Here is an 8,897-nt window from a genome sequence, read left to right on the forward strand (position 1 = left end):
CTCACGGTACCAAAGACAAAACAGAAAATGCAACTAGCGCCCTGCAAAAGAGGAATCCCCGGAACTCTGACGCACCGCTGCCCCGGCTCACCTGAAATCTTGATGCGACTCAACAGGCTGCCAGGAGGACACCTACAAAAGGAAAAGGTACAGGCTTAGCGTGCTGCCGCATAACGGTCACCTATGAGTCACCCTGCCTAAATGCCGACTCACCCGCTTGACTCTGTTCCTTCACACGCCTAGGGCAGCAATGACACCTGCAAAGAAACAAAGCAAAAAAAACCACACTGAGACACTGAGAAAAGACCACCACCCTGACCTGACAAGTACGCCCACCTACACCTTAAGCTTGCACCCACCTGGCCTCAGACATCTGGGATCAGAGACATCTCGCAAGAGGACTGCCTAACATTAAAAAAAAAAAAAGGGATGCTTAGACTTTCACCAGAAACTGAGACCTGTGCGAGAACAACTGCTTCTGTCCACTGCTCACCTGGCACACTTGGCCTTGACTGCAGCTATCTGCCTGGACTTCCTAATAATAGACAAAGAACAGTGCTGTAACATAGTCACCCATTTATGCTTCCCCTGCAAATACAAAGAGCAACTGACCTTCTCAGGGAAAACCCCCTGACCCAGGAGGGGCGCTCTGCCACAGATCTTAAATGTCCGCATCTGAAAGAAAGTTAGGAGAAAATTCAAACAACTGTAGGATAACTTAACAGGTCCAAGCATCCTGTGTGAATCTAGGAATACCGTCTAGAATACAACTACATCCCCCATTCCAAATTGCAGGTCTCCGGGACTTGTGCAATTACACCAGGCTGTGCAGCAGGACAGAGCAGCTCCGGGACAAATATGTGCAGACACCCGTGACACATCAGGACAGGACACGACAAACGAGGGGACGCCACGAGGAGAAAAATCTCTTGGCGAGAAAAATGCCCGCGAGGACAGAGAGATTGCGGACCGAGATGACCTAGGTGAGACGGACGGCTCGGAGCTGATGAGGCTCAAAGAACCCTGCAGGAAGAAGATGCTAAGAAAACGATGTCTTCCGAGAACTGCACGAGCGGATGCCTGAAAAGCCTACGGTAAGAATGAGCTACCTAGCTTGGCGTTCTCACAAGTCCTAAGCCGCTATAATGGATCGTTGGGATGTGCGGCTGTCGCTACCGCTCAGAACGAGACCTTAAAAGACATCCGACCGGATGCTTCTAAAGACAGATACGACTGCGATGCCTGTCGGGACTCCCGAGTCAAAAGGCCTGTGGCGTTGGGGCCGGGCCGAGGAACGCAAAGATCACAGATGCCAAGATGACCCTCAGACAGCTAAGGTAAAAAAAGACAAGTGACGTGACAGACCCAAACAACACAGAATGCACAAGAGACAAGTGACACGACACACACCGGAACTGCTCTGCCCTGCGCACCTCAGCACTGAGATCAAAAGAGACGCTTTTCCCTTTAGGTGGCCTAATGAGACACTTCTTAGACATCCCCATCTCCAAAGCAGACTCAAAAATCCCTTCCGGGCAGTCCCAAGCCAGCACCCCGCTTCCCTCCCCTCAGCGGGTCGTAGCCCTCGACTTATCTTGCACACTTCTGGGCGTGCAAATCCCTGTCGAGTGCAAAAGAAGGCCACCTCCCCGTCTGGGAAGTTCCAGCTGTCACCAGGCTCTTATCTCTTCGTCTGCCAAGACAAAGAAAAGGAAACATCAGTGCACAATCTTAACAGCACATGGGCCAAAACCTGACAATTCTGCTACTCACCTTCTCCTAAGAGAGCCCTGGCGTTCGGGCCGCACGCTTCGGCCGTGCTCCGAGGCCGACGCTGCCGTCACGAGGTACGCCTAGGTTAAGTGGAGACAAGGTGACTGGGCGCGGCTGAAACTGGAGTGGACCCCCTCTCCTCCTCCCTACCTCCCCGACTCACCGCAGCTCCTCGGCCGTTCCCGTGAGCTACCCAGACGGGACCTTGAAATACAAGATGTGTGGGCTTCATCACGGGGTCCCGTCATACTTCCGGAGGGCTCACGAGTGCAGGAAACCCGGTCCGTCCGCCACCTGATGACAGGGGCTTAGCGTACGCCGAGTGGATGGCCTAAAGCACGCAAATGAGAACGGATGGTTAGAGGTGCACCAGAAACTGAGACCTGTGCGAGAACAACTGCTTCTGTCCACTGCTCACCTGGCACACTTGGCCTTGACTGCAGCTATCTGCCTGGACTTCCTAATAATAAAGACAAAGAACAGTGCTGTAACATAGTCACCATTTATGCTTCCCCTGCAAACACAAACAGCGACTGACCTTCTCAGGGAAAACCCCCTGACCCAGGAGGGGCGCTCTGCCACAGATCTTAAATGTCCGCATCTGAAAGAAAGTTAGGAGAAAATTCAAACAACTGTAGGATAACTTAACAGGTCCAAGCATCCTGTGTGAATCTAGGAATACCGTCTAGAATACAACTACATCCCCCATTCCAAATTGCAGGTCTCCGGGACTTGTGCAATTACACCAGGCTGTGCAGCAGGACAGAGCAGCTCCGGGACAAATATGTGCAGACACCCGTGACACAGGACAGGACACGACAAACGAGGGGACGCCCCGAGGAGAAAAATCTCTTGGCGAGAAAAATGCCCGCGAGGACAGAGAGATTGCGGACCGAGATGACCTAGGTGAGACGGACGGCTCGGAGCTGATGAGGCTCAAAGAACCCTGCAGGAAGAAGATGCTAAGAAAACGATGTCTTCCGAGAACTGCACGAGCGGATGCCTGAAAAGCCTACGGTAAGAATGAGCTACCTAGCTTGGCGTTCTCACAAGTCCTAAGCCGCTATAATGGATCGTTGGGATGTGCGGCTGTCGCTACCGCTCAGAACGAGACCTTAAAAGACATCCGACCGGATGCTTCTAAAGACAGATACGACTGCGATGCCTGTCGGGACTCCCGAGTCAAAAGGCCTGTGGCGTTGGGGCCGGGCCGAGGAACGCAAAGATCACAGATGCCAAGATGACCCTCAGACAGCTAAGGTAAAAAAAGACAAGTGACGTGACAGACCCAAACAACACAGAATGCACAAGAGACAAGTGACACGACACACACCGGAACTGCTCTGCCCTGCGCACCTCAGCACTGAGATCAAAAGAGACGCTTTTCCCTTTAGGTGGCCTAATGAGACACTTCTTAGACATCCCCATCTCCAAAGCAGACTCAAAAATCCCTTCCGGGCAGTCCCAAGCCAGCACCCCGCTTCCCTCCCCTCAGCGGGTCGTAGCCCTCGACTTATCTTGCACACTTCTGGGCGTGCAAATCCCTGTCGAGTGCAAAAGAAGGCCACCTCCCCGTCTGGGAAGTTCCAGCTGTCACCAGGCTCTTATCTCTTCGTCTGCCAAGACAAAGAAAAGGAAACATCAGTGCACAATCTTAACAGCACATGGGCCAAAACCTGACAATTCTGCTACTCACCTTCTCCTAAGAGAGCCCTGGCGTTCGGGCCGCACGCTTCGGCCGTGCTCCGAGGCCGACGCTGCCGTCACGAGGTACGCCTAGGTTAAGTGGAGACAAGGTGACTGGGCGCGGCTGAAACTGGAGCGGACCCCCTCTCCTCCTCCCTACCTCCCCGACTCACCGCAGCTCCTCGGCCGTTCCCGTGAGCTACCCAGACGGGACCTTGAAATACAAGATGTGTGGGCTTCATCACGGGGTCCCGTCATACTTCCGGAGGGCTCACGAGTGCAGGAAACCCGGTCCGTCCGCCACCTGATGACAGGGGCTTAGCGTACGCCGAGTGGATGGCCTAAAGCACGCAAATGAGAACGGATGGTTAGAGGTGCACCAGAAACTGAGACCTGTGCGAGAACAACTGCTTCTGTCCACTGCTCACCTGGCACACTTGGCCTTGACTGCAGCTATCTGCCTGGACTTCCTAATAATAAAGACAAAGAACAGTGCTGTAACATAGTCACCATTTATGCTTCCCCTGCAAACACAAACAGCGACTGACCTTCTCAGGGAAAACCCCTTGACCCGGGATTGGGGGCTCTGCTACAGATTTAATCTGCCTGCATCTGAAAGAAAGGAAGGAGTAATGTCAAACGGCTGCAGGATAACTTAACAGCACCAAACATGTCAATCTACGAATACAATCTAGAGCCCAACTACACCCCGCATCAGAAATTTCAACTCCTGGGACTTGTCCCGTTACAGGCTATGCATCAGGGCAGAGCAGCTCCGGGACAAATACGTGCAGACACCCGTGACACAGGACAGAACGTGACAAACGAGGGGACGTGACAGGGAGAGAGAGCTCTCGGTGAGAAGAATGCCGGCGAGCGCCGGGAGAATGCGGAACGAGATGACCTAGGTGAGACGGACGGCTCGGAGCCGATGAGGCTCAGAGAACCCTGCAGGAACAAGATGCTAACAGAATGATTTCTTAAGAGAACTGCAGAGAGGAATGTTTTACGGTCCGAAGGCTCTAGCTAGCTTTGCATTCTTATTGTTCCTAATTGGCTATAAGGGATCATTGCGGTATGTGGCTGTTGACACAGCTCAGAGCAAGACCTTAAAAGACATCCGACTGGATGCTTCTAAAGAGAGATGCAATTCAGATGCCTGTCTGACCTCCGGAATCAAGAGTCCTATTGCACTGGTGCCCGTCCAAGGAATGCGGAGATCACAGATGCCAAAAATGAGGCCAGGGTTTCTGATAGGGCCCTCAAAGGGCTAAGGTAAAAAAGCCATGTGACACACAGAATGCACAATAGACAAGTGACACAACACACACCGGAACTGCTCTGCCCTGAGCACTGTGATCAAAAAAAACCCTTTCCCTTTAGGTGGCCTAAGTGGATACTTCTTGCACATCCCTGCCACCAAAGCTGATTCAAAAAACGCTCCCAGCGCCTCGCTTTCATCCCCTCTCAAGGTCGTAGCCCTCGACTTATCTCTCGGACATCCGGGGATGAGAATCCACGTCGCGTGCGAACGGAGGCCGCCTCGCCTCCTGGGAATTTTCTTACGATCACCGGGCTGTAGTCCCTTGCTCAACTACAATCGAGAACACCAAACATCACTGCGTGATCTTAGCTGTACAACGGACAAAACCCAGCAATTCTGCTACTCACCATTCTCCTCAGAATGCCCGGCTCCTTGGGCCGCACGCTTTGGCCGTGCTCGGAGGCTGACGCCGTCATCGCAGGGTACGCCTGGGTTAAGAAGAGACAAAGTGACTCGGCATTGCTGAAACCTAAGTGGACCCTGGCTCCCCCTCCCTACCTCGGCGACTCACCGCAACTCCTCGGCCATTGCCAAAGGCTGCCCGGATGGGACCTTGAAATACAAAATTTCAAGGCTTCATCACGGCCCTGAAATACTTCCAGAGGACTCACAAGCACAGGAAACCCAGTCCATCGGCTGGTTGGTGATGGGGGCTTGGCATACTCCGAGTGGATTGCCTAAAGCACACAAACGAGAATGGAGGCTTTAGAGTTGCACCAGAAATTGAGACCTGAGTGAGAACACCTGTTTCTGCAACCGGTCACTGCTCACCTTGACTGCAGAGATCCAGATTTAATGCCTAAAAATAAAGACAGAAAACAGTACTGTAACACACAGTCACCATTTACACTTCCACTGCAGAGACAAACGGTGACTGACCTGCTCAGGGGAACCCCCTCTCCAGGGACTGGGGGGGCTCTGCCACAGATTTCATCCACCTGCATCTGAAAGAGAGTTAGGACAAAAGTCAAACGGTTGCAAGATAACTTAACAGCTGCAAACACCTTATGCCAATCTAGGAATACCATCTAGAGTCCAACTACACCCTGCACTGCAAATTTCAAGTCCCCAGAACCTATCCTATTACACCAGGCTATGCAGCAGGGCAGAACAGCTCTAGGACAAATATGTGCAGACACCCGTGACACAGGACGGGACAAACAAGGGGACACTAAACACAAACAACACGTTATGACACAAATAACACGTTATGATACAAATGGCGTGACACAAGGATGATAACTTCCTGGCAAGAAGAATAATGGCGAGGAGTGAGAGGATGCCAAAAGAGATGACCGATGCTCTGGCAGTGGTGGATGGAGGAGGCTCTAAGGAGCAGAAGAGCTCCTGGAGAAGACTGGAACAGAGTGACCCGTTAAAAGAACTGTTGGTCACAATGATCAGGATGGCTGTGAGACAATGCTACGTTTAGAATGCTTTCCATATCCATACAATCTGGTAAGCCCCAGGATGTTACAGCTCGTGGCTGGAAAGGATGGATGGTGATACGGCCGGGAAGGAGGCCTCAAAAGACGTCCGACTCGATGCTTCGGAGATGGGACCGAGAGAGATGGCCGAGCCCGCCGGTAAAAGAACGAACGATATCGGCGTCGTGCTGAGAAGTGCGAGCGTTCGAGAACCCAGAGATGATGGCTGATGCTTGTGTTAAGGCCCTTGAGGGGAAAATGCAAGGATATCTGATCCAAGGGACCCCAAAGACACGCCAGATAACACGGTACATGGGACAACACAACACGGACCGGAACTGTTCTGCACTGCACACCCTACAGCTGCAATCAAAAGTAGAGCCTCTCCCTTTAGCTGTCCTAAGAGGCCCCTTAAAAGATATCCCTTTAATCCTCTGCTAGTTTTCAAATCTATCCCAGGAATTTCCAATCCACTACTCCCATCTCCAGGCTGTGGCCCCAACTTATCTTTTGGATGATCGGTGATGTGAATCCAGGTTGGACCTGAAATGAGTCTACCTCGGAGGGCCATGTGATCGCCTGTTAGCCTCTTAGTCGGCTACAATAAAGAACAGCAAAATCAACGCATGAGTTTAGTGTTACGTGGGCCAAATCCCAGCAAGTCATCTACTTATCCTCTTCTGAGTGTGCCTGGGTCCTCAAGTCTCCAGCTTCATCCTGAGTCCAAGGCTATGGCTGTTATTATGAGTGGCACCTGGATTAGAGAGAGGCAAAGTTACATGGCATTTCTGTGAGTGCAGTGGATAAGCTCATGTGCTGTACGACACACGAATGCCTCTGCTATGCTTGTGAAAAGCCTTGGGGGGGTCCTCAAATAGACACCATTTCTCACCCTGCTGCCTTCAAAACCTCCCACAATAACTCCTAACCAGGCACCCTGCTCACTCTCCCTCTCCTAGTCACAATCCTCAACTCATCATCAATCAATGAGATTGAGCCTCAATCTCAAACATCATCTTTGAGACAGGCCAGATACCTTTTGTGATGCAATGAATCTGCTGAAAAAATGTTGTACTTGACACAATCTGGAGTTGCAGGAAGTTGGACTCCTCCTAAAAAAAAAAAAACAAAAAAAAAAAAACAAAAACAAAACAAAATCATAAATTACAAAAACACCTTACCACCCCTGAATGCAAAACCCAAATCATAAACTTAAATACTCCCTGTATTCAACATTGTTTTCTTCACAGTCTCTTCAAAGCCTCTGTTGCTTTGGATGCCCAAAAGCACCTGCTGAAAACAAGCTGAGATAAGCTGAAAGAGCCTCATCACCAAAATGAGAGGAGAGCTCTTACCCCAGCAGATTCCAGAGAGGGAATGAAGGCCCCTGGAAAAGGCTGGGGTTAATATACCCCTGATTGGGCCCGCCTCTCGTTCTCACACTGCCCGGAAAAGGGGAGGGGCAAATCCCACCAGGTATAAAAGCCCTCAGAGTGGCTGCAGCTGTTTGGCTCCTCTGACTTCAATTCGAGGGGAGTAAAGGGCTTGATACAGAAGAAAACTCTCCAGGGAAATGACAGCACTTTCTTTTTCGCTACAACTGCTTGGAGCAAAAGGGTGGAAAGCTGGTAAGAAATAAACTTTGTTTATTTGAAAATAAAAAAAAGAAATAAAGCTTTGTTTTTAGGCAGCATAGCTAGATACGTTGGGGAATTTGCTGTTAACTTATATAATTATTCCTCAGTGACTACTAAGTAGTACTCCACTTGTGACTAAGTAGGGTGGAGAAGAATACGAATTATATGAACAGTCTGTCTCCTTGGGACTACTACTTAGGGCTATCTACATTATAAATAAAAATAAAAAAAATAATAGCCTCCTGGGCAGCATAAAGATTAAGTACATGACAGGCTTGCCCTGCTCTGAGATATTTAGTCCTAGGGTGCAGAAAGAAGTGCCCTGAAAGGTAGTTTTAAACCCTTAAAATGCTGAAAAAGACAGGGCCTCCTTCAAGTGAAGCCTTTAACAGCAGGAAATGGGGCAGTTACCTCCGCTGAAACTGATACAATGGCAAATGAATGTCTTCTGCCCTTTAATTCAATCCCCGAGAATATTGGGAAAAGAGGGGTTTTCCTCACTTTAAATCTCTCCAGTGATGAAGAAAGAGGGATTTTCCCCTCAATCCAAACCCTTAAGAAGGAGGGACAGCTGGGCTTTCCCCTCAGTTTAAGCCTTAGGACAACACAAAGGGTTACCCTTAATTCAAATGCAGTTACCCTTAATTCCATCCCATAAAAAACATTATCAAGGTTTTCCCCTTCTATTTAATCTGGAAAATAATGGAAAATGGGGATTCCCTGTCAATTAACACCCCTAACAGCATAGAAAAGGCAGGGATTCTTTCCACTGAGACCATTAAAATTGCAGGGGAAGTGGATTCCCTCACAATTTGAACACAAGAAATAATGGAAAAGGAAGCTTTTTCTCTCAATTTAAACTCCTTTTCTCCTACTAAGCCCTCTCTTTTCTGGGACTGCTGTGGAAGGTCTGGGGGTTCTAGGGAAGGGCTGACACAATAAAAGGGGAAAGCTGAAAGCTCTCCCCTGGAACCCCACATGCTGCCTGGCCTGCTCAGGTGCTGCCCCTTGGCAAGAGGGCTCTTCCCTTGGCATTTTCTCAAAGGGATG

General features: G+C 50.1%; 1 long non-coding RNA gene across 1 annotated transcript; it reads right to left on the minus strand.

Annotated features, from left to right (window-relative positions):
• Nucleotides 1-210: 210 nt before the first annotated feature.
• Nucleotides 211-657, minus strand: LOC128793226 (uncharacterized). Its single transcript, XR_008432698.1, has 4 exons — nucleotides 613-657; nucleotides 494-535; nucleotides 360-405; nucleotides 211-257 (listed from the first exon to the last, which is right to left on the minus strand). It is a non-coding gene; the product is annotated as an uncharacterized LOC128793226 (long non-coding RNA).
• Between the last annotated feature and the right edge of the window lie 8,240 nt (nucleotides 658-8,897).

This window comes from Vidua chalybeata, chromosome 10 (genome assembly GCF_026979565.1).
Source record: "Vidua chalybeata isolate OUT-0048 chromosome 10, bVidCha1 merged haplotype, whole genome shotgun sequence".
Classification (NCBI taxonomy): Eukaryota; Metazoa; Chordata; class Aves; order Passeriformes; family Viduidae; genus Vidua; species Vidua chalybeata.